This window comes from Callorhinus ursinus, unplaced genomic scaffold (assembly GCF_003265705.2).
Source record: "Callorhinus ursinus isolate GAN/ISIS: 27379988/994484 unplaced genomic scaffold, GSC_fseal_2.0 scaffold53, whole genome shotgun sequence".
Taxonomy (NCBI): Eukaryota; Metazoa; Chordata; class Mammalia; order Carnivora; family Otariidae; genus Callorhinus; species Callorhinus ursinus.
The window spans coordinates 1,234,099-1,260,064 of record NW_027397115.1 but is presented as its reverse complement, the minus strand read 5'-3'; positions in this window follow the sequence as shown (position 1 = coordinate 1,260,064).

The following is a 25,966-nucleotide window of genomic DNA, read 5'->3' as shown; positions in this document are numbered from 1 at the left end:
AATAACTCTAAGGGTACAAAAGGGTGTGCGGTGAAAATTAACTGACCTCCCCACCTCTGTCTCCCTCCCCATTATAGGCTGCTTCTGAATTCTTCCAGAGATATGCCCTGGATGCGTAAGCGTGTGTGTCTATATATCTTTTCCTTAAACAAATGGTAGCACATTCTCCGAACGGTGTTCTGCACCTTGCTTGCTTCGCGTGGCACTCTATCTTGAAGCTGATTCCCTATCAGTGTATATGGAGCGGCCTCATTCTTTCTAGCGCCTGCAGAGCGCCACGCGCCCGAGACACACCATCATTTGTTTAGCCAGGCCCGAGTGATGGGCGTTCATCCACTGCCGGAATTTTTTAAAGAACTAGATTAACACTCGAACGCACAGGAGCCGGACGGCTGAGCTGGTGCACCCCACGCGGGGCCGAGGCGCCCAGGAGAGAACCCCTTGCAGCAGGAATTTTAAAGAAGAGCCTCACACGTCTGCCAGGGGCTGCACGTCGGTTTCCTGCGTGTTGCTGGGGGATACAGATCACAGGGCGCGGGCGGTGGCAGTGCAGTGGGGGCTGGTGCTCAGAGTGCGTTACCATGGCAACTTGGTCCCAAGCATCAACAGCCGCCTCTGAAAACCTTCACCCCTTCATGCCATCCTGGGAGCTGACCCGGGGGTGGTGGGAGGGTGGGGAGCCTGGGCAGCCTCAGAAGGCAGTGTTTCTCCCCACGCTTGGTCCTCCCTCTACAGCAGGGCTCCTCTGGTGGGGGTCCCCGCATGTCCAAGCACGTCCTTGAGGGGAGCGGGGGGCGGGCATGCCACACTGCTCCCGGGGGTGGCTTCCCTGCTCCCCGGGGACCCCTCGAGCTCCCGGCACCCTCGCCTTTCTTTTTAGGGCTTTCACATCCCACCTTGGATCTGAACAAAGCTGAGGAAGAACCGCCGCAAACAAACCACACGTTGTTGACAAAAAGGAAGGTTTTACAACCCCTGGGGAATAAAAGAATCAATCCGTGGTAGTACACAAAATACTCTGTGTACTTTCTCATGTAACCTGTGAGGGGTTTGCATAGTCAGAGCTGAAAAACAGATTCGGGCCTTCAGAAGACCACGGTCTTACGCTTCATTCTTCTTCGCAAGAAACCGAATGGCTTTGGCAGCGTACCCCCTTTTTAAAGAATAATTCTGTGAAATATCCTAACGTATTAATGACTCAGTCTAAAAATTAGGAAACCTTGAAAAGCCAAGTTTCACAGCCAGCGTCTTAATTTAGAGTACAGAATGGTAAAAACTAAAATAAACAAACCCTCGGGCGCATAAAACATCCCGTGAGCAGACTGCTCTCCCACTGTCGCCGCCGAAGGGGTCCCCAACAAAAGCAAAGTGCCAACCCAACCGAGCGCGGGGGTTCTTGTGCCCCCGGAGGCGGCTGGTGGCGGCTGGTGGCGCTGGGGAGGGCCCTGCCCCTACGGCCAGCAAAGACAAGCGCAGTCGCCCTTCCCCACCAAGTTCAGAAAAACCCCCACAAATGGATGACTCAGCAGACGGAAAGTAAATCTAATTCCCTTCCCTGAGCTGAGCCCGTCCCTGAGTCTCTGAGCAGAATCTCCAAATGCAACCCCAGGGGCAGCCGCCGGACCCATCACGTGTGCCCTTCGGCTTAACGGGAGTATTCTGCAGATGGTCTTCAGACGGGCTTCTTTAGGGTAAGGACGCCGACAGGCGCATGCCGGCAGGAAGGCATCAGGCCCAGAATGTGAGCAAACGGAGCCCATCTGTCGAATTACTCCCGGCCCACGTGGCATGGCCAGGGGTAGGTCGAGGAGCAGGCCCCTCTGTAGGTGCCACCTGACAAAGACCCCTCGGCCCCTCTGTTGATAACCAGATGGGATTGACTATGAGGGACCCAGGCGTGGCTCCCGTGGGCAGAGGGGGCACGGCTTTGGGCCCCAAGCGGTTCTTTGGTGGGTGGGTGCAGGTGACGTGGGGGAGCCCAGAGCTCTAGAGAAGCCGTCTGGGCCGTGTACCCCAGCACAGACTCAGCCTCGCCGTGGAGTTGGAGGGGTGCGAGTGTCCGGCGCAGTCCCGAGGTTGGGGTGAGGATCCCGCGGTGGTCTGGTAACAAAGTCTTGATGGGAGGGTTCCCCACTCCCTGGACTTAGGGCTCTGAAAGCCGCAGAACTGGCAGAGGCTCCTCCCCAGACCCGGGGGAGCCGAGGGCTTTGCAGAGGTGCTCAGAATGCACAGAACCAACTAGAAGGGCCCCTGGCCTGCACATTCGCGCTCAGGGGCTCCGCGGGGGCCATCACAGGCAGCTCATTGGCGAACGCCAGCCCCAGCAGGTAACTGTTCTGCTTTCTCTGCGGGTTTCCACCCGATACCACATCTGTTCCTGGTCCTCGAAAGTCATGAGTCCTGGCAGAACTAGAGCCTTTTAGCCCATCAGATGCAGGAGCCACCACCCACCAGCTCCAAGGGCCCCAATTGCTACTCCTCCTCACACAGCCCCAGAGCTGGGTTGAAAACTCCGGCAATGATTTGGACGTGCTCGGTGTAGTGTAGTATAGTGTAGTGTAGTGTAGTGTAGTGTAGTGTAGTGTAGTGTAGTGTAGTGATCAGGACCACCCCTGACTAAGAGGCTGTGGCCATCAGGAAAATCCTTCAGGATGCTTCTCCGTGAGTTATGGTGTATCTGCAGTTTGGACACGCTCCCTGGTAGATGCACTGCAGTGATTATAGAAATGGACAGGCACCAGAGCCAGCCAGGGCGGGAGCGGCTGCCACCGGAAGGGCCAAGGGGAGGCTTGGAAGGAAAAGCTCCCTGTGCCGAATCATCTTTTCCAACAGAAGTCTTTGCTGGCTGGAGCCCAGGCTCATTCTTACATGAGCATCAAGCAAGTTTTATGAGACACCAACATGAAGTCAGGGGTCCGTGCCTTGAGCTAGGTCACCTGCAGAAAAGCAAAGCCAAGAGCTTGAGAAGTGTTCCACCCAGAGAGCCTGCAGCCCTGGGCTCAGGAGTTCTGTTTACTGAGCGAAGGGGTGGTACTGCCAATGCACATGTTCCCCCCTCTCTCTCTGTCTCATCCAGGCAACCTCTCTTTCTACCTGGGTGTCAGAACGGCTGGGTCATCTCAAGTGAGGTGCTGATGTGTTGAGTCACGGGTCAGGCTGTGCAACCTCACTCATCAGTGCAAATGGCCCCCAGTGGTGGCTCTCCAGGCCTCCATGGTCCTGTCCCACTGTGGGAGGCTCTGTGCTTGCCACCGCAAGAGGCCTGCAAGCCCAGCCCCAGGCCTGCTGAGCTCTGTGGTTCTCCAGGCCCTCGTGCTAGAACGCCAGAAGGCAGAAGGCAGGGAGGCCCACAGAGCCCAAGTGTCAGTGGGGAAGGACCCAAGGCCGCAGGGCCTCACCTCCCACCTGTCTGGCCCCCAGGGGCTGCTGAATCGAGACCCCCTGCTCCCTCTGCATCACTTAATGCAGGCTTTGTCACCCCTCCCTTCCCTCCCCTGCACTGCTGATGGGATGTACCAGCCAATCCTGTCTAAACATGCGTCCTAAACGTAACTCGCTCTACTGGGGGTCAGGCACTGAGCTGAGCAACTGCAGGGATGGATACATGTGCAGTGAGCTCCCCTCTGGGCCCAGCCGGGCTGGGGCTGGAAGTCAGTGTGCGGTGGTGGGGGGTGGGTGGGAGGGGACAGCTGCCAGCAAGGGGACAGGCACAGGAAGGCAGAGCAGGGGTGGGGGCTCAGGTACAGCGGTACAAGGCCACACAGGACAGGAAGAGAGAGATGGAGATGATCCTGCATATTGCCACCTTGCTGTCAAAGGTGACAATGAGGAAAACATGGCAGCACAGATGTAGATCCCGCCCTCGGCCAGGAGACCCTGAAGAAGGTCCAGGAGCCTGGAATGCCCACCAGGACATCATCTGGCCCTGTGCCAGAGTAGGGGAGGGAGGAAAAGTGTGAGAGAGGCCCCCCAGTTCTGGCTTTCTTGACTCTCCCTGGCTCCTCCCCAGCACCTGAAGACAGCGCCAGGGTCCTGGGGTGACCAGCCATAGTGGGCTTCTACCATGTTCCCTTCCAACAAGAGCCAGCTTGGCCTGAGGTCAGATGTCTCTCACAGACAAGAGCAACAGGTCTACAGGGGGCTCAGATGCTGAGAGAATTGGACCACGGGCATCTGAGGTCAGCTGGAGACCTCCTTGCCACCTCCCCAGTGGCTAGGAAGAAAGTGTATTCAGGGGTGGGACACCATGAGGGGTCAGAGGGCTTCGTCCAAAGACCCCTGCTCATCCCCACCATCCAGGGGAAATCGCTCTTTTCAGGATGGGGCCCGTGGCCAGGGACTTCCAGATCCAAAGTCTTGAAGGACACAACCCGACAGCAGAAGAGCCCTTGCCTGATGCTGGGCAGCTCCCTGGATGAGGGGCTGGCCGCGGACCCTGCCCTGAGCCTCTGAGAGCAACCCGGGCCACCTGGGACCACTACCTACGCATCCTTTGAGAGCTACCGGTGGGGGCTGGTGGGACGCAGGCCAGGACAAGGGCCCAGGGAGTTTCTTCACCTTGCCATAAGATTCTGGGATTCCCAGGAGGAATGGTTAACTTCAGAATATGCACATAAATGTCCTTTGAAGCCCCTAGGGCAGGAGGCAGGCCATGCGGGGTCCTCACGGACTCTCTCTCTCTCTCTCTCTCTCTCTCTCTCTCTCTCTCTCTCTCCTCTCGCTTCTCCACATTTTTTCTCGGCCTGTGCGGCATCTGCTGCTCCAGGACCTGCTGCCGTAGCTGCAGCCGAAATAAAAATGCAGAGAGACTCTGCAGGGGAAAACAAGCGATAACCTCATTGCTTACCCGCAGCCTCCCTGGGATATGAATCATGAGTCTCCCTCCTGTCCCTGAGGCCAGGAGTGGAGACAGGCTTCTGTTTCCTTCAGAGGCCCACGGGCGTGAGCCGCAGAACCCGGTGGAAGGGGCATTGCTGGGGGCGGCCGGGGGGCGGCCGGGTCGGGGTGTGCACCTGGCTCACACCACTCGAGTCATGCCCACAGAGCTCACGAATGTCAGATTGGAGGGCTCATACCGCCTATCCCCTCCCCGTTTCGGAGGCAGGGAATTTGGAGCCCAGGGCGAAGATGAAGGTGCAAAGGGCCCCGGGGAGCTGGCGGCTCATCTGAGGCGGGGCCGCCAGGCCTGTGATGCCCCACCCGCCAGGCCTCCCTCCCTGCCCCACTGTACCAGACCTGATCTGGTCTGGTCTGGTCTGCAGTGGCAAATCCCCAGGCCCCGTCCCCACCCTGGAGCTCCGGCAGAGAAGTGACCCTACGCTGGCACCCAGGTGGGGACACGGCTGGGTAGGGTTTGAGGTCCAGGTTGGTGGGGATTCAGTCCGGCACACTTGCAACCAGCTACTCCGGGCCAGGCGGCAGCCATTCTGGACCATCTAGGTGACCCAGGCCCAGAGCAGTGGGACGAAGCCCAGCCAGCTGGGGTGAGGGATGCTCCCCACCTGCAGAAAAGGCGACACAGAGGCCCATGCTCCTCTCATGGGCACAGCTTGGGAACCAAGTGTTCCAGAGCCTTCTTAGGAGCATGTTTCCAAATCTAACTTCTCCCCCCGCCCCCCACCGGGAGCTCTCACCCCATCATTAGGGCCGCCAAGCAGGGCTTTCCCCCATGCAGCACATGCTGATCTGGTCCCTCTCTCAAATCCGCTTTGGATTTAAGGCTTGGAACCATTGCATTCTGTCAACAGCCAGGGCTCCATTCTGAGCAGGGTAGCTGGGGACTTGGGGCTCCGGGACCTCAGATCTAAGGGTCCCAAGACACTCCCATTCTCAAAGCCACCATTGGAAGCCACGCCCCAATGTGACGATGAGGAGGAAAATGCCGTCGCTGCCCCGGGAGCCCGGAACGTGCAGGTGGGCTCGGACAGCACATCGAGGACTCGGCTCCACTGTGCAGCTCCAACCCGCCCGCCATGGCCAGACGAGAGAAGCCGGCCAGCCTCGGCCCGCCACCCACCCACATCTTCCCTCTGAACAAAACACACATCCTTCGAGTCTTGCCTGAGCCTGTCCTTGGGCCCAATGTCACCTTTTGCCAGCACTCTTGAGCCAACGTGGCAGCCATGAGGGGCGGTTCCTGGAACCTCCTAGAGAGCCTGGCAATTGGTAAGTTCCTGATAGATAATTCCAGAATAAATGAATGAGACAGAAGTCCCCACGACAAGAGCCCAGTGCAGCTCTAGGAAGTCCCTGTAAGTGGTCCATGGCATTCCCTCATGCAGGAGGCCATTATTAGGCGCCTTCTGTGTGCCTCACCGGTGCTGAGCATCACAGGGACCCCTAAAGAGGGGGCAGCATCAGCTCTTCTTCCCTCCAAGGAGGTAAAATGTGGTTGGACAGAGACAGTCCCCAGAAGTCCCTGAGAACCAGATAACATGGCGGGTGGTCCCGAGTGTGTCTGCGCTCTTCAGAATCCCGTGCCTCTTTCCCCACAGGAGGTGAGGGCAGGAGGTGGGGACGTGGACTGTCCTCACATCTGTGGGCCATCCCAAAGTGTCTGGAGACATTTTTGGCTGTCACAACTGGGGCAAGGCAGGGGGGGGTGAATCTGGCGTCTCGTGGGGGGATCCCACTAGATGCAATGCACAGGACAGCCCCCAGCAACGAAGTATCTGGCCCCACATGTTGATGGAGCTGAGGTCCAGAAACCCCGCTCTCCCACAGCAGTCAAGAGCGTGGATTTTAATGCAGCCAGATGTGGCTCCAGGCATGTGGGCCGTTACTTAAGCGCTGTGACCCCATTTCCTCCTCAGCGGAATGATCGCAATGATAGTGCCTATTTAGGAAACTCACTTCATCTTTGGGAGAATGGGATGAGACGGTGGGTGTTCTGAAGGCTCCAGGGCAGAGCGTGGCTCATACATTTAAGTCATTGGTCTCAACACTATTAGGAACCTAAAAAATTGCCAAAATGGGACAGAGAGTCATGAGCTTTGCAGCCCCAACCCAGATTTTTCTTGCCCAAAGAACATGCCCCCAGGAGAATGTGGGCTGCTCCTTGGCTTCTCTGGGGAGCGGCCTTGGTGCCCCGACGTGTGCCCATCTAAATTCTAAACCCTGCTGGCATGGGTGACAGGTCCCATCTTCCCGGGGGGGGGGGGTGTGCGCTGAGAAAGAGCTCCAATCTGACTGTCTCCCTGCCCCCACCCCCCAGCTCTGAGAAGACATATGTCGGTTCCCTCCCGTTTCTACTGTTGGCTCGGGAATTAAGGGTTCTCAAGCCGCTCTGGGTCTAGGGGTTGGGGTGGTTTGGGGCTTGGGGGCCTTCATCAGGGCGTGTGGGTCTTGCCTGAGAAGGACGTATTCTTTCCCAGCACAAAGAAAGCGGGTGTGCCCAGGAGCAAGCTTTGCCCAAGGTGAACGTCCTGTCAGCTCCCGCCCGAGAAGGGTACGTTGGGGGGCCCCGGAGGGGCTGCTGCTTGGGGGCTGCCTGCGTGGTGGTACTCTGGCACCTGGCGGCAGGCCGCGAGACTGCAGAAGCCAGCAGGGAGGGCGGCCTTCCGCTAACTTTGCCGTGACGGCTTATATGAACCCCACGGAAACTCCGGGGGAGGTCGTGGAGTCGGAGTTGTGGTTTCTAAAACGCCTGTTTCCGACCCTGAGTCTTTTCTACATGTCTTCTCCTCCCCTTCCTTCGGGCATCCTGAGCTTGGCCGTACCCAGCGTGCGGCACTGGCCTCTTCACTGCCCTTTGCTGCCTCCAGCCTGGTCTTGCCGCCTCGTCGCTGTGCTTCTGGAAGAGGAGTCCTAGGGTGTCTGCCCCCTGCCACCAGCCGCCCCCTGCCACCAGCCACCCCCACCGGCAGCGCCAAGAGCCATCGCAGGGGCCCCTCCTCCGCGGCGGGGCTGAACCTCCCTGACCACGTCAGGGTCTCCCGCGTCCACCCGTCCAAGAGCCGGTGACAGGCCGGGCATGCGGCAAAACACAAAAACACCCCCCATGCCTATACCCGCCCAGGAGAGGGACATTAGAGGGTCACACGCACAAATGTGAAATTCCAGCCGTGATCAGAGCCCCGACAAGAGGCGCGCACCCCCAGGAAGGCCAGGCTTGGCCCCCGGGGCAGGGGAGGTCTGAGGGCCCCCGGTAGAGTCTAGCTCTGTTAAGCACTTTAGCCTGTGTCCTTTTCCAACCTGAGGGCTACTTGTTTCACACCAAAACGTACATACTTCGCCTGGGAGACGTCCCCAGCCAGGAGTGAGCTTCCCACGACTTCTACCTCCACGCTAGAGAGACACAACCCAATCCTTCAAGCCCAGCTCTTCCTCGCAGCCGACGCCCAGCCTCCACTGGAGGCAGTGCATGAGACCCAGAGGTAGCCAGCTACAGCTGGACGTGCCTCCCCTCACCGCTTCAACGCCTCACCCCACAGGAGTGATTCACACACAGATCTTAGCGCCCTGGCTGGATGGTTAAGTTCCAGAGGACAGAGACCCAGCCTTGTAGTCTCTGTGGCCTCCACAACCCCACGCCCGGGGGCTTGCCTGGAGCTGTCACTCAGCCCGAGTGTTAACGACAGCCTCCCCTCAACGCCCCCGGGAGGTCCAGAGCCACATGTACCCATCAGTATGTGCATTCCAAACAGGCTGGGGGGGGGGAGGGGTGCTTGCTAAAACACCTTTCCATCTTGCGCTCAGGGCCGAGGTCAAGCAAATGGATCTGTGCAGAAAATGCTCTTTAAAATGCATTACGTGCAGGAGTTTAAAGAGACGGCCACTGCTCGGTGAATTTCAAAAAGGAGCAAGCTGGTGATGAACGACCTCGGGTTGTTAGCAGCTAAGGAACAGGGGGCTCTGTCTGTCTGCCGGTAAATAAAGTGCGGTCATACGTCACTTTTGGGCTCTGCCGGAAGGAGGCTCCGGAACCGGTTGGACAGGAAAGTGCAGTTCCCAGTTCATCAGAGCATCATACAATAAGGTTCTGATTGGGGTGCCCTGTGGAAGGAGTCACAGTGTGCGGGGAGGGGTCCCCACACCCATCGCGGGGGTCAGTGGCTCAGCTTCCTGGCTCCTGGGCAGTGAGGAAACTCTGGGAGGCTGCCTCAAGGCATGCACCGGCACTGTTTGATTGGTTTTGGTTAACTATCCAGCAGATTCTGTTTTTGAACTTTTCCATCCTGGGCAACACTCTGAGACGGGTCGAAGGCTCTGCTAGCCTGGCTTCGTGCAGGAAGAAATTAGTCGGGTTCATCGATAGTGTATTAATTACATCCTTCCATTTCCTCACCTCCTAGAGCCGTCAGTGAAATTAAAACCGGGGTGGGGGCGGCAGAGTTATTAACCAGCCGATACAAAACACGCCCGGTGTCCAGAGCGCCCCGTTAGGCACTGTGGGGAGACAGCAGAGCCCACAAGGCCGCCCAGGCGCTCCCGGGCTCTGCAAGCAGACACAGCTATTGTGGAGCCTCGCATCGCTGAGTCCAGAGCGACAGACTCGACGCTGAGCAGATGCGCTCAGGAGAGCACTCAAGCGGAGGAGGGACGGGGCCGAGTGGGGAACGTGTCCTGCGGCTCGCGCTCGCTTCAGAGAATGGAGCTGGCTGTTTGCAGATTTCCTTTCTGGTGTGTTCCAAATCCGTCCCGGGCTTCCTCTGGGCCCGGGCGCCCGGTGTGGTCACGGGGCTCTGCACAGAAACAGATGCGAGATAAAGGATGGGCCCGTCCCGCCAAGGTGAGCGGGAATACAATCACCCTGGAGAGACTGGTGTGGGCAATTATTCATACAGACTGTTTCTTCCAAGATGGACGGCTTCTCATCGGGGCTCGGGGAGCTGGGTTTGTGACCTCGGGCAAGTTATTTGCTTCTGGGAGCTCTGCCCCCCGTCCACCCACTAGTCCCCGGCTCGTCTGTGAGCCCGCGCCACGCCTGCCACTCCAGGACTCCCACCCAGGCCCACTACGCGAGGCCTGGCATGATGCGTGGGCCCCGGACGTGGCCACACGCGGAGAGGCCGGCCCCCTGCGCAGCTCCCCTGGGCGAGCCACGTGCACTGATCAGTGTTGGCCACACGCGCGGGGTGCCGCGGCACAGAGGTCTGAGTGCCGGGCTGCCCGCGGGCACCATCTTAGTTTGCGGAGCTGGGGTTTCTCCTGGTGGTGTGTTTGAACTCCACGCTGGCCCGCGTTGCCAGCAGGCTTCCCGCCTCCCTCCTGCTGAGGAGACCGCAGGGCGTGCTGTGAAGACAGAAGCTCTCATATCACACTGCCTAGGCCCGGATTTCAGTCTTACCACCTAACATGGGCATCCGCAGGGTGCGTGATGCTCCTCTGTGTCCGACTCCTCATCTCTAAAATGAGGGTGATGGTAATGTAAAGCACTCGAAATGGCACCTGATACAGGGGAAACCCCCAATAAATTAATTTCTGACTGTAGCTATTACTATTAGCATGGTACCAGTCTGGAAAGGAAGTGTGTGCTTGCGGGGGTGTGTGCCCCCCCCCCCCCCCCGCCCAGGTAATCTTGCATGGTCCTCCTCGCTGCCTGAGATCCACGGCACAGAGTACAGCTCCAGGTCTTCATCTTGGCGGGGGGACCCTGTGCGGAGCACCCCCTTTTCTCCCCAGTTGTGGAGGAAAACGTGGCCTGCGAATCCCCAGCCACCGACAGAATCCCACCTGTGAACCTGTTCCTTACCCAAGACGCCCTCCACGGAAAGAGGCCACGGGGTGGAATATTCAAAACGGAGGCTTTCCCCCAAGAAATCCTGGCCTCTGAGGTCTCTGGACCATGGCGTGAGCATCCCTTCCCGAAATCACGGTTCTGCTCGACCCTCTGGGGCAGGGAGAGCTCTCTGCTGTAGGGGTGGGGCCGGGAGCCGCGTGTGGCTGTTTAGAACGAACACCCAAAACACAATGACTTCGACAGGTGAGCAATACACAAAACTGTTGGGATATCTTACATCCTTTTCACCGTGGCAAGTTTTCAAAATCTGGTATTGTGTTTTGCTCTGATAGCACATTGCAATCTGGACACTAAATTTCCATCAGGAGCACTCGATGTGTACTTAGAGTTCATCAAATGTAAAGCCGAAGACACAGATCCACGCGCCCAAGTTGTTCCACACAAACTTTAAGGTTTTCCAATAACCAACTCAAGCGTTTAGTTTTTGAATTTTCATTTTAATTAAGTAAAACGAGACATCTGTTCCTCAGTCACACGAGCCACATTTCAAGTGCTCAAAAGCCACGTGTGGCTGGTGGCGGCTGATGGTAGCGACAAAGAACGTGGCCTCCATCGTCACAGGAAGTTCTGCTTACTGGCCAGAGTGGCTCTAGAACAGTGTCCGGGGAGGGAGGATGCTGTGTAGATGCAGACCCCAGCCGTCAGACGGGGCTGGGGCTGCAATGCAGAGTCCACGGCCAGGGCCCGGCTGCCAGCTCCGCAAACCGTGCTTGGGGCAGTGAAGCCCTAAAGAGCCGGGCAGAATTTCGGAGCAGGGACTCTGGAGGCAGCCGCGCATCCAGTTCTGGCCCTGCCTCCCGCTAGAGCAGTCTCTCCTCTTCACTTCCCCGGTGCTCCTGCCTCACTGATTGTCCAGGTCGGCAAACCTCCCAGTATTTCCGTGAGCGTGTCATAACGTTACGGGGCTTGCACAGCTGACGCTCAGTGTCTCCATCAGTGAACAGCTATAGGTTTGTTTTGTTTTTTTTTTACGGTTCTCTTACACAATAAACTGAAACTTGCCTCTTTGTACCTTATACGCTCCCACCTTCCTTCTGTTCCCTGGAGCTGAGTGGGGACAAGCTGATTGCCTCAGCCACACAATAGGTCTTCAAATACTCTAAAGCAACTCTCCCATCTCCTTTAATCTTCTCTTCCTGTACTCTAAACCGTCACACCCTCTCTGTTTAGTACCATAGGAGGAGAAACCTAGTAATCAACTATCAGTCCTCCACACTTTAGTGAGAATTTGCTCATCAGCTTACTTTTCCCTGTAGGGCTGAGCAGGTAAACAGAGTTCCGCCTCCCTGGAAACAACTGACCCCAGGCCGTGGGGCCCACAGTTACAGCAGGAGGACCAGTGGACAGCAGGCCAGCAACGGAATTAGAAGGTTTACAATCTCTGGCCATTTGAGGGTGGAGGGGAGCTTCCAGAACTGTGTGGTTGGTCCTGATAAGCGCGGTCATTCCCAGCAGCCCGCATGCAGAGAGCCAGCTGGGAAGTTGCAAGATGCTCGCGTGGACACCCCACGTCCATGTCTACATGACCAAGCTCCTCCAAAAACCCTGGGCGTGGAGGTGTGGGGGAGCATCCCAGTGGGCAGGGCTCGCACTCGGGCTCCCCCGTGGCTGGGAAGAAGCAGGCGCCGTCTGTGGCTCTGGCAGGGAGGACCACTAAGGCTCCTGTCTGGCACTCTCCCAGCCCTGCCCCAGCGCCTCTGCCTCCTTCACGGGGGTAAACCGTGAGTGTGAGGAGAGCCTTGCTGAGTGCTGAGGGCACTTCTAGCAGATCACTGAGCTTGGAGCCCAAACCCTTACTTGGGCAGTGACTTTGCACAGATTCACCGTCTGTCGGGGCCTCTGTGTCCATGTCGAACTGAGGAGGTGGACAGTCTCTCCAGTCCTCCCAGGGATATTTGCATTCAGGCCGCGTGCGTGTGCCCCCGAGTTCGCGTGTGTTTTTGCTAAAGGGATGGGTCCCCCGTGGTGGCCACCCCCCCCCCCCCCCCCCCCCCCCGTGTGTGCAGCCCGGCAAGGGTCCCTCCCCGGCCAGGGCCACTAAGACCCCGCCCCCGGGGGCGGGCACTGCCAGCTTCAGAGGCGCCATCCCCACGCCCCTCGCCACAGGCTCTGTGCCGGCCTCTCAGCAAGTTTTCCTGCGCTGACCTTGATCGAGGGGCTACTCCGGGCCCAGCCTCGCTCCGGGGCTGGGGCCGCAGGGAAAGGGACAGAACCGCTGCCTGTTCTGCCTCAGGTTCCCTGAGGAGCTCCTCGGGCTGTGGTCCCAGGGGCCCCCCGGCTTGCGTCTCAGCCCGGAGCTGACAGGGCCGCCGGGGAGCGGGAGGCCCACGACCCTCCTTGCACCGCGCCCCCCACCCCTCGTGCTGGAGCTGCGGAGAGGCCAGGCAGCCAGGGCGCCCCCTCCCACACTCCCGAATCTCGCCTCTCGTCTAGGAAGGGCCGATGGCCGCCCTCCTGCCCCCGGAGCCTCGCCCTCGCCTGGCTAACATCCCCGAGCCTGAATTTCGTCCCCTACAGATGGGGGCGCGGTGGGCGTCACGTCGCCAGATTGTTAGCATCATCGACACCATTATGACCGCCTGCGTGACTTAGATGACTTTGCACGGACGGGAGCGCCAGGGCCCAGCGTGGGCTTGAGAGTGGGGACCCTGGAGTCTGTGTTCAGCTCCCAACTCCACCACTTAGAAGCCCCCTCTGCAGGGCTGCTGCGAGGCGAGATGAGTGAACGTATGTCGATTCGGTTGTGGAGTGCAGCGTGCTTGGCGCCACTGCCGAGCGGGTGCGGGCTGCGTCTGTCTTCTGCGTGGGGACGGTCACTTGCCAGCCCCTCCGCGGCCCCCCCCCGACCTCCTCTAGACCTTTCCGTGCCTTGGCTGTTTGTCCGCTGCCCACCCCGGAGGCCTCTGCCGGGGAGGGCCAGGCCTCGCTCCGCCCTGCGTCTCCGGAGCACCTCGCCTGGACCTGGCCATCCGGAGGCTTCTCAGTAGATGGGAGCTGGAGGGTCTGGTTTACCCCGGCAACCACCCACCCTCACTGCCTGGGCCCCCCGGATGCTGGAGGACGGCGCGCACAGAAGAGGCCCAGCCTCTGAGGCAGCAGACGCCAGGCTTCTCCTGGAGGCCCCGGCGCCCTGCCTGGCCCTCAGCAGACCCACGGACACCGCCTGAACAAAGGCTGGTGGACCCGAGCGTGGAGGCCTGGAGTGGACTCCGTGTCGGGTCCGCGTCGAGCGGGGCGGGAGGTGACGGGAGCAGGGGGAGGAGCATCTGCACCCTCATTCCCCAAGCCTGTGGAGCTCACTGCAGACCCCAGTCAGCGCCCCCCGCGGCAAAGGAGGTGCTGTGGCAGGGGGAGGGACGAGGGGCCCAGGTGGCCGGGGCAGGCGGGGTCCCGAGGCCACGGAGGGGTCTGAGGTGGGGTCTGAGGAGCGAAGTCCCCACGCCAGTGAAGGAGGCCAGGGACGGGCATCGCAGACAGAAACAGCCACAGAGATGTGCCCCTTAGAACCAACGGAAAAGGAAACCACTAGAAGAGCAGTGTGGGGGCCAGCGGGCGGGCAGAGGGAGGGCTTTTCCATCATAAGCGCTCAGAACTCCATGGCTTGAAAATTACGTACATGCATTACTTTGCTAAGAAAAGAAAAGGGGAGAGCAATACTAGATCTTAACTCATCTAATGAGGCAGGAGGTTCTGGGGTGGGGAGTGGAGGACTGGTTTCCGTCCGGCTCCCCTGTGGGTCGAGCAGCCGTCAGCGGAGTCGTGGTGGCAGTTATGGGGAATGAGGCGAACGTCAGATGCTGGCGTGGAAAGCCGTCCACGCACCGCCGGGCACAGAGCAGCCGGCACGGCAGGTGTGCCTGGAAGGACATGGGCCTCAGCACAGCACGGAGGGCACGCGGGACAGTCGGCCCCTGACGGTTTACGGGGGCAGGTGGTGTCCAGCAGCCGGATCATGGGTACTTTGCCTTCATCTATAAGGATTTCATTTCTTACAACAAAGCATGGATTTCTATTGTAATCGCAAAAGAGCTTAGGCCATAAAAATATATAAAAGTCGATTTAGAGGGAATAAACGTAACTTCGTGTTCCTACTCGACCACCCCACGGCTCAAGAGACCTTGGAGGGCGGGATCAGAGGAGGGAAGGGGGTCAGCCAGGGAGTAAGAGTGGGGCCGTGGGGAGGGGATGCTTAGGAGCTGGTCCCGTCACTCTCCTGGTTGCAGGTAAAATACAGTTACTCCATGCGCCTGGGTGGCTCAGTTGGCTAAGCGTCTGCCTTCGGCTCAGGTCATGATCTCCGGGTCTGGGATCGCGCCCCCCGGGTCGGGCTCCCTGCTCGTGCTCTCTCTTACCATCTCTGTCACTATCTCTGTCTCTCTCAAATAAATAAAATCTTTAAAAATAAAAAAAAAGTTTTAATGGATAATTTTTTAGTACAAGTCTGTCTGTCCCACAAAGTATCTTTTTTGGGGGGACAGACTTATACTAAAAACGTGTCCATTGTTTATCTGAAATCCCATGTAACGCGGTAGGCTGTATTTGAGTTTGCGGACTGGCAGCTCTGTGTTGTAGCCACCTGGACCCCTTCAAGAGCTTGATAGAAACCATGGGCCTGGGGCGCCTGGGTGGCTCAGTTGGTTAAGCGACTGCCTTCGGCTCAGGTCACGATCCCGGAGTCCCGGGATGGAGCCCCACATCGGGCTCCCTGCTCGGCGGGGAGTCTGCTTCTCCCTCTGACCCTCCCCCCTCTCGTGCTCTCTATCTCTCATTCTCTCTCTCAAATAAACAAATAAATAAATAAATAAATCTTAAAAAAAAAAGAAACCGTGGGCCTTTCTCCTGGAGAAGTGCCCAGGCCCCACTCTGCAAACAATTCCAGGGAATTCACGGAACCCTCCGGAAGTCCATCCATGGGTTTAGATCAGGGCTCAGCAAACTTTTTCTGCAAAGCACCAGATGATAAGTATCTTTAGCCAAAGCAGCCAGAGCTGATACATACACACGGGCGTGGCCGTACGCCAATAAAACATCATGGGAAATTCAAATTTCAGTTCCCATAAATAATTCCTGTGTGTCAAGAAAAATCTTCTTCTTTTGATTCTTTTCAAACCATTTAAAAATGTAAAAACCGTTCTCAGCTCGCAGGTTAGAATGTACCAAGCCCTGCTCTAGAGCCCCGAGCTGGGTCTCCTCCTCCCGCCCTTGGCTCCCCCTCCCCAGGTCTGCTGCAGCCCCCTTGAGAATGAGGCATGAACAGTTCAGGAGGTGGGTGTTTTTGTTTTTGTTTTTGTTTTTTTTTAAGAAAAACAGTTGTCATGGAAGAAAGAAAGGCAGGTCCCCATGTGGTCTTTCTCTGATGACTGAATCACAGGCTCACCCTCAGCCTTGGGCCCCCTGCCATCAGAGCTATAACAGAGAAAAGTAAAAGTGGGCTTCGAGGTTGAGTGGCCCGAGCCAAAGGCGGTCCGCATGGCCCTTTGCAGCTGGTAGAAGAGGATCCCGGTGTGCCCCATGGCTCCTAGGACATTCTTGGTGCTTCCTGGAGGAGGGAAGCAGTGGGGAGGATGGACGGTCAGGGGGTCCAGCAGTATGGGACGTCACAGGCAACTCTCCTTGTGACGACAGGCCCTGCCCTGGGCACTAGCTAGGTCCCCAGGGATGCGTCTCCAACAGGGTGGTAGCTTTCTCAAGGTGTTCAGGAGGAGAAATTAAGTGGGCCACTTCTTCTGTCTCTTTCCTATCAGATGTTTGCTGATTTGGGGCCCTTCTGGTAGAACGCCCCAGCCACTCGCTGTCCAGCCTGGCTTTGTCAGACCCAAGGGTGGGGTGGTGCTGGAGCCTCGAGGATGGGTGTGACTTCCCAATGCAGGGGGAAGCACAGGTTGGGTTGGTCTCTCTCAAGTTTGGGGCCCCTCCACAGGAAGGTGAGCCAAACGCGGACAGTGAGGTTTTCATGAGGCTGGACATACTCGATTCCAGGGTAGTGTTTGCCCTGTCTCCCGGGTGCCTAGAATGCTACGAGCCCAGAGGATGTGCTCGGCAAATGTTGGTTGAATGAATACATGATGTAATCAGCTCTGAGATTCAGTGCTTCCGGCTCAAGTTGCCCTTAGAAAGCCTAAATGCTCTCCCTTTCACAAGAACTCGCCTTAGAAGGTGGTTGCTTTTTACTGCCCTTTCTCGATAAAAGAAAAAGTGGCTATCTCCCCTCTAATTATTTTTATTTTTTTTACCACCCTGTAAAATCTCAAAATCTGGGGCACAACCCATCAGTGTGTTAACTGACTGAAGAGGAGTGTCCCCTCGAGCACCTGAAAATAGTCCCTATGTGTCCACCTCCCCGTATATACTACAAAAGATGGTTCGAGACAGGATGTTTCTGCCTTTCTCCGCCAGCTTTTTGTAAAACAAGGCATTGCAAAGTATTTAATATTGATCTCTGGGAAGACACCGAGGACACTCTGGCTCAGGCCAACACACATCAAAAGGCTAGTTTTTTCAAGGCTACCCAGTGGAATCTACGAGCTCAGCATCTGCTTTTGTTCGCTTCCCCAAACCCACTGGAAGAGGTGCTCCAGGTGGGGCTGGCCTACCCCTGCCGGAGCCCGCCAGAGGGATGGGTAAGAGTGGAATCCATTATACCAGAATAAAACAGCTGAAGGAGAAATGAAAAGTGAGCCGGGTCTAAGGTACCTTGGGTAGCCAGGCAGGGGAATGAGTGGAGAACAGATGTGCTGAAATTTCATTAAGAGGGTCTTGAAAATCAACCTGTCAGGATTAGACGCTTGTTCTTTCCAAGTGGTTTCTGAATTTTCAGGGTTTTCTTTCTTCTTTCTTTCTTTCTTTTCTTCTTTTTTTAAAGGAAATAAATAATTCTATAGATCCTTCTCCCCAATCAGTGGCCTGCCTTTGAAATTAACCATTTCTCTGGCTTTCCCTCTGATTGGGATCATGTTCCTCCTCCGTCTCTCTGAAGTGCTATTGTGCCCGGTGTTATTCGCTTAGCCACACACAATGTAACTTCGAAATGTGATGGAAAAAAAATTAGCATTTCCAGTGAACTGGAAAGAATGCATCTGATTTCGAAATGTGTACTTAAAAAAGAAAAAGTGCACCCAAATTGATTCTACCAACTCTAGGGCATATTCTGCCAAGCCAAACCTGAAATGCATTTCTGCAAAGGGACAACTTTTATTTATGATTCTTTAGAGGAAGGAAAAACGAAGATCCAGGCACAGGGTGTAAAAAAAAAAAAAAAAAAAAAAGGCATCTTGAGGATTTAATATAGCTTGGATTAATCAAAGCGCCTGCTTTTAAGCCGTGTGCCCCCACAGAGGAATGAATTAATGAGCGATTTATGCAATGAATATATTTTTTTCTTTAATTATCTAGGTATTTCAGACAAGCATGCTTCTTCTGACTGGAATTCTCCAGATACTTCTCTGAAATTTTAGCTTCACTTTGCATGGATAATTACTGCCTCCAGTTGTTCAAAGAAGTCTCGAGGACGTGGAAATCTCTCTCGCCCCCCCCACCCTCATGCAAATCAAGTGGGTTGCTCGCCACTCAACCTCAACTGTAGCCTGAAACCTTCTGAATGAAGAATCCATTTTGGTTTTATCCTTAGGCCAGTGTCTCCCAGGTCGGTTTGGGGGAGGGTTGTTTTGTGTTTTTTTTTTTTTTAAATAAGAATGCAGACCCTGGACCCCACCCCTGGAGACTCAGAACCAGCAGGTCTCGGGTGGGGCCAGGGAGCTGGTATTTTTGGTGTTTTTAAAGGACCCTGAGCAGAGTGGCCTAGCCCTCCGCTCCCCACCCCCGAGGAGAAAGTGTTCACTGAGGCACGTTGGCTTATCTGCTGCCTTACGAGGGATCTGTAGACCCCAGGCTGAGCCCAAAGGCTGAAGTGACGTGAGCAGCGAGAAGATGGATATTCCTTTCACATGGCACAAGCTGAGCTGCAATTTAGACCTCCGAGATACGTGCGGGGGGGACCCCTGGAGACGAGCTGAGCCTACGGCCCGCGTTGCCCCAGCGGCCCCTAACTACACTGGGTCTCGTTCTTAGGTTCCATGATTGTCCCGGCTTCCAGGAAATGGGGAGGGGACGGAGACACGGGGTGGGGTGGAATTCCCAGGCTACAGCCTAGAGCACGTCAAGGTCAGTCTTATCTCCCCCTTGCAGCTTGACCAAAAAGGACAGTCAGGTTTCGGGAAACAATAGGTGGGCACCGCCAAGAAGCCCGGAGCTATTGAAAGCTCTGGGCGGCAAATGTGGGTGGGAGGATGGCCCCTTCCTCTCGCAAAAACAATCCTGGGTCTTACCTGAGTGCGGGGGCAGGGCAGCAGGACTCTGAGGCGGGGCCTCCCCCGAAGCCCCGGCCGCCAGGCCACCGGCCTGCCGCCCGGGTGTGGTTTTGGTTTCGGGGACTCTCCTGCGGACCCAGCCCTCTTCTGAGGCCAGAGGAGGGGACTCGGGAAGGGGGTGGTGCTCAGCCTGACAGGAAAGTGCTAGATCAGTGGAAAGACTGGACCCCTTCTGGCCCGTCCCCCCTCTCAGCCAGTCCCTCCGAGTTGGAGTCAGGAGGCTACCCGGACCCCACCTTGCCCCCCACTTCGGAATAAAGGAGGGAGCCCGCTTCTGATGCAGGCGGAGATGGGCCCACACTGGCATCTCACGTCCCCCACCGAGGACTTTCGGGAACCGGGAGCCTCAAGTTCAGAAAAGCACAAGAGTGTTCGCGTCTTCTGACGGGCCCTCCCCTTTGCCACATTCCCATTAGCGCCAAAATCATGGCCTCCAGAGCCCTGGCGACTCCCCGGCTTAGATAACTATTTTCTTCGTACTTCCACTCACATTCGCCTGCAAACTTCATTAGATACTGGTGCATAAAACGGTCATCTTCCGGTACATAGGGCCAACTGAGTCCACAGTCCTGCAGGCGCCTGCCTCCCAACCCTCCACCCCATGCCCACTCCCTCCCGTGGGTACTGGGGCGAAGCCATCCTGACAAAGGGCCTGCAGAAAGTGGCCTCCTACCCCCGCCCCGAAAACACTCGTCTGTTGCCTCCATGTCCCCCCTTAGACGGGCGTTGATCTGGGTTAAGGAGAGCCATCTTTGTTCTGTCTTTCCCAAGCAAAGGCATAAAGTGGGCCAGAAGGCTTAACGAGGCTTTCCAAGAGAGACCAGCCGCCAGAAAGGTGTGCAAGGCCCACGCACAGGGTGCTCATGCTGTCACCAAACCAAATGAGCAGGCACTCTGGGTATTTTGAAGGCGAGCGGGAGAGCCAGGCACCCATGAAATCCTGCCTCCATGTGGCAGTAACTACACACGGCCCTCAGCCCGCTCTGCTAGAATTCTCTTTGCCCCTCTCGGGAGAAACCATCTTGCCCTTCTCCACTGGAGCCCCTCCCTGGTGTCTCTGAAATGTAATTTGGAGCTCCCTTGCATATAAATACCCCATAAAGCAATAACTCCTCCCCATCTGTTAGCCAGTTTTTGGGACCCTGGATCTTCTGAGGGGAGTTTTGTCCCAGGACCCATTTCTGGCGCTGTCTGCAATCTATCTGAGATGGACAGCAGGCAAGAGTTGATCCAGCCAAACCCTGGGGTTCATTAGGCCTCCCTTATCAGCTTAAGATTTGTGGCCCTTAAGGCATAATGGACACGGGAGAATGAACAGTATGTTCTACAATGGAATGGGAAGTGAAGGTCATCATCTCTGTACAGAGGTGGACGGACCCAGCCGAGGAGCTCAGTGGGCACTGGGGAGCCTTCCGCCACCCACCCACTTAAGGAACACCTGCATTTGCTGCTCCACTGAGTAACTGAAAGCTCACTGCAAATGCCTCTTTCTTCTCTTCTCTTGATCACATTGAGTTAAGAGTCCAAGAGGCCAGGTCACTGAAAGTAAAATCACTTTGCAGGGGAGAGGGGTGATGTGGCACGGAGCTGCGTGCCCTGAATTTCAGCCCGGCACGCTTCTGTATCTGTGGTTTTTGCGCATCTGCTGGCTTCGCTGTGCTGTTATTTACTTAACATTGTTTTGCTCTTGCATTATTTAAATAAATTACTTGAAAGTGAACGTTTACACTACCACAGTGACTGGAAAAATCTGTATCACTTGACACAAATAGGAAATACACATAAAAACAAGTCCATGCTTATCAAACATAATAATGGCAACCCTCGCCGGGGTCTAAGGGGACAAGGGTCCTGGAGTACGTTTTGGCCCACGACTAGAAGGTGTTGATGGCTGGGTTATAATGTGGAAGACACCAACGTATCACGGGATATTAGCGAAGCAAAAAATCCTTAGAGAACTAAGGCCAAGTTTGGAAAAATTCTGAGGTCCAGGGAGGAACCTGGGTGTCCTGGAGGCGACACACTTGCGTGCTTCCTAGGAATTCACCATCCCTTCCCTACGGTGTGTTTTTCATAACAAATTAGCATGGTGTGTGGTTGGTTTGTGCTTTTTTTTTGTAAAGGAAATTTAATTTTATATATTTATTTCTGAGCACTTATTTCTGGTTTGAAAACCAAAACACACAAAAGGGTATGCAGGGAGGCATCCTGTGACCTCTCTCTCTCTCTCTCTCTGGTCTCCCCGTCCCCCTCCTGGGAGCCAGCCAGCCTAGGGACACACTAGGTATATACAAGCCAATGCATACGTGTATATTTTTTCCTTTTCTTATAAACACAGATGGTAGCATACTATAAACATTGTTCCCCACCGTGGCTTCAACAATGTGATGACGCATCTCCTCTCACTATACAATGAGCCTCCGGGTTCTGTTTTTAGCGCTACATGGTAATTCCATCGCAAGGCAGGAATGGGGTTGACTTAACCAGCCCTCTATGGGCAAGCATCTATGTTGTTGCCAGCCTGTTGCTGTTACCAACCACCTGGCAATGAATAAACCTGGGTATTCATCATCCCCAGCCTGGGCAGGGCATCGGAAGGATAAGTTCCTGGCAGTGCAATTACCATGAGTCTTAGAATGTTGTTTGCACGTGTTTGTGACGTTCCTCTCCCGTGGGATGGAGGGCTGGGCCAACGAGGTCAACGTCAGGGGACAGGAGCTCCAAAGAGCTGCTTTTTATTTCCTCCAATTTAAGAACAGGCCTCTCCCAGTCTCGATCTTTGGGAAAAACAAAAAACAAAAAACAAAAAAATGGATAATTCAATTGAGCTGCACACCCCCTGACTCGGTTTGCCATGAATTATGGATTTTTAAACAGACAGGAAGGGAGGTGAGGTATTGAATTTCCAAACTGGTTTCATCTTACTTAATTTGAAGTTCATCTTCTGCTTCTGATTTCGGCGCTGGTGTGCCAAGTGGCCTCAGTAGCACCTCCCAGGGCCTTCTCACGATTAGTGGGTGGGTTTACGCGCTCCCGAGAGACACGGGCTCCTGTGCTTTCTCGCTGCGGGGGGTGGGGGGGGTGGGTTGCTGCTTGAGCACGGCCTACCTGCGTGGCATTATTTGTAGGGAAGCTGGGGCCCCCAGCCTCAGGCCTCCCCACGGCCTTGTGGGACTGGGACTTATCCCAAAGACTCAGGCGCCCCTGGACCTCCAGGGGTCCTGCCTTCGTGAGGGGCTGTCCTGGACCAGGTAGGCACAAAGGGAAGACTTTTGAAGACAGAAAACGTGGGCAGTGACTCGGAAATGCAGCCAATCAGCGTCCTGATTCAGGGGCCTGAACCATCTCTGGGAGGGCCTCCCCGTTAGAGCACTGAGCATGGCCACGCAGTGGTTCTGTGCAGGCCCCGATCTTGGCACTCCCGCATTGGAACGTTTGGCCTCCACTGGAGACATGTGGGGTTGTCATGACTTGGGGGAGGAGGGGAGCTACTAGCATGGAGGTCAGAGAGGCTGCTGAACACCCTACGACGTCCAGGATGCCTCCCCACAGTGGAGAACTACCCCACCCCGACTGTTGATAGTGCCTTGGTTGAGAAAGCCAGGCTTAGCCCGGCCGTAAGACACCATCAGAATGATCTGGGGACTAAATGCTGTCTCTGAAGGATGGAAGCACCCGGTCCACTCACCCGAGGGCAGGAGGCTTGCTGGACCCCCCTCTGTTTCCCAGTCTCTGGCACTTAGAAGACCCTTACTGAGTCCTCTGTCTTCTAAACGCCTCTGCTGCAAAAAAATGTACACATCGGCTCAGAGGGGAAATATATGAGGGAAGCAGTATCTCCATATTCTCAACAATTTTTCTCCTCTGAGCTCGGAGAGCTTTCCCAGGACAATGTTACTTTATATTCCTATAATATAATGCAAGAAGGGATTGCTCTTCTCACTTTCCAGATAGACGTATTTCCCAGAGCTGTTCCTGACAGCTAGTTAGTGGGAGAACTGGATCAGAATCGGTAAGTCCTGAATCCCTTTTTATTTTTTTTATTTTTACAAAACGAAAACAGCTCTTTTTTTCTGATTATAAAAATGATACATGCACATTGTTCCTTAAAAAATTCAAACGGTACAGAAAAACATAAGGAAGAAAAATAAAAAATTACCCAAATCCTTTCAGCAAGAGATAAACAAATGGAGACGTTTTGGTGCCTGCCCTTCAGGCCCTTGCTCTCCCGTATGTTACCCACAGCACCCTGCTGTCCACTTCTGGGTTTCTCCACCTGCCCCTGACATTCTGGGCTGGATTACTCTCTGCTGCGAGGCCGTCCTGGGCACTGTAGGGTGCTCAGCAGCACCCCTGGCCTCTACCGACTAGACGCTCAGAGCATCTCCCCATCCCTGAACTTCGAGAACCCCAATGTCCCCAGACGTTGCCAAATGTCCCCCCGGGGTGGGGGTGGGGGGTAAAAGTGACCCTAGTTGAGAACCCTGGAGATAAATGGAATCATGTACCTCCTGCTTGGTATATACCCAGTGTTTGGAAAGAGAGGAAAAAAGACTAAGGGTTATGACTTTTGTGTCCCTTGGTATTTAGCATCAGAGTGGCGGGGAGTCGGAGAACAGCTGTGATATTTACGAGGTCAGAGCTGCAGGTAGATTACTTGACGTCACCGAGAGCCTCACTTGCCTGGCCTCTCCAGGAACAGGGACAGGGCGCTCATGCCGAGAATGACCCCACGGGCCCATCTGAAGTTCTTCCTTGGGTGGTCTCACCGGGGACCTAGCTCTATGCCTCTCCTGCGGCAGGGACCCCAGAACGGGAAGGAGGCTGGCCCCTTCCCAGGCAGGAGAGGCGGGCTGCAGGGTGATTTATTCCAGGCACCAAGGCGAGAGGAGCGGCAAGGGGGCTGGTGCAGGGCATCGTGTGCTTCTGTTTGTGGGCTTTGTTTTTTAATTCAATTCTTTTGAAAAACAGATAAGCACACGTCTGCTTCAATCCAGCGTGCTAGGTTTTTTCTTTTCGTGTAAACTTTGGTTTCTTTTGAGCTTTAGGTATTAAAAAAAAAAAAAAAGACAAATGTATGAGATCAGTTGGTTTAAGCAAATTGGTTTATTCCACTGCCGAGGGAATTGGGGTGGATGAGTCACCGTCCTCGGGTTGTCGGAGTTTTACAAAGTAGCGTATGGTTTCAAAGCTGGTGCAAAGCCTCTGGGCCCTTGCTCTCCTCACCCCCATTCATGCCCTCCCCCCACCTCTACATGCACTCCCCCCGTCCTCGAATTGCAGAGTCCAGGGCCAGCCCATTTGGGGCCACGTCTGCACATGGCAGGGACCCTCCCTTTACCCATCCCAGTGGGACTGGTGGAGCCTCTGATTGCTTCCTAAAATGATCCCCACTCCTTAAAATGCCCAATACCCTGGCCTCAGGTTAAGAAGCGCAATTCTTTCCAGGGCCCGCAAGCCCTGCTTGGACCCCCGTTTCCCCCCAGGTCGCCTAGCCTTCCTTGGGTTCCTCCTGCTCCCGTGGTTCCCTGCCACAGGGCCTTTGCACATGCAGTCCTGCCCCTGTGCCTGGTAATGCCTTCCCATCAGTTGGATCTTGGCCCCACCGCGCATCTTCTGGGAACCAACCAGCCCCTCTGTTGTACGTCGTCGCTGGTGGTAGTTTGACATGTGTTTCTGTGATTATCCAATTAATCCCATTGGGCCATAAGCAGCCTGACAGTGGAGGCCCTAGTTTTGTTCACTATTGTATCGCCAGTGTTTTACACAACGCTGAGCACAGTCGACGAATATCTAAAGGAAGGCAGGCAAGAGGAAAGGAAGGGGGGAAGGGAGCCCCCCCCCCATCTTTAAAAGTGTGGTTTGTTTGTTTTAACCTTCAACAGCCCAATCATCCATATTCAGGCGGTACCTGAATATCGGCGCTCCCTGTCTGCCCCTCCTCCTCTCCTGGGGGCCGAGGTGAGCATCTCCCACTAGCGGACTGGGGAGACACACCCATTAAGCCACCCGCAACGGCAGTCCGCTACCAGCCAGCGCGTGGGAGGAGGGATGACTCAGTGCCTCCCCGGCACGAGTGACCAAATGGCCTGCTCCGGCCTTCCCGAGGAGCCGTCCTCCGCCCGTGATGGAGAAGTTATGGGAGGCGTAATTTATAGTAAAAATCAAATGAACATTAATTCTGGTGAGTCACCCATGCAGAAAGGGCACCCGGCGGCTGTGGACGTGGGCTGTGGTTGAGGACAGCTAAATGTTTCATCAAAGAGAGAGGAGGGCGCACTGCACACTGTGGTTCCTGAAGTTTGGGGTGGCAGGTGGGCGCTGCTGTCCGAGCCCTTCTGGGTGGCCGCAGCCCCACGTCCACTGCATCTTGGGCTCCCGAGCTGGGAGAGCACGTGGCCAACTGCCAGCCAAGCTCCCTTATCTTATGAAGGGGGACTCCAAGACCGGGGGGAGATGCCAACCTACCGCACATCCTGCCCCAAGTAGCCCCTTTCCCAGCTGTGCCCATTCTGCATCTTCCGGGCCCCCCCACCCCCTGCACAGAGCTGGGGTGCCCAGCCTCCTGGGCTGCCTGCAGCTGGTACTCCTCTCTCCTCCCTCTGCCAGCCCGCCAGCCCCCCAGCCCCGCTGAGGGGCTCACATCTACTGAGGGGTGACTCCAACAGCCTCCCTAACCCCGTCTCCAGGCTTCTCCAAGGAACCTTCCCAAATGCAAATGGATTGTCACCTGTCAGAAATGCTTCAGTGGCTCATCCCTACCCTCTCGGTAAAATCCAAGCTGGGGGTGGAGGCTGAGGGGAGTCCTGAGGGTCAAGGCCTTCCCATGCATCCCCCCCCCACCCCCTCATGCGCACAC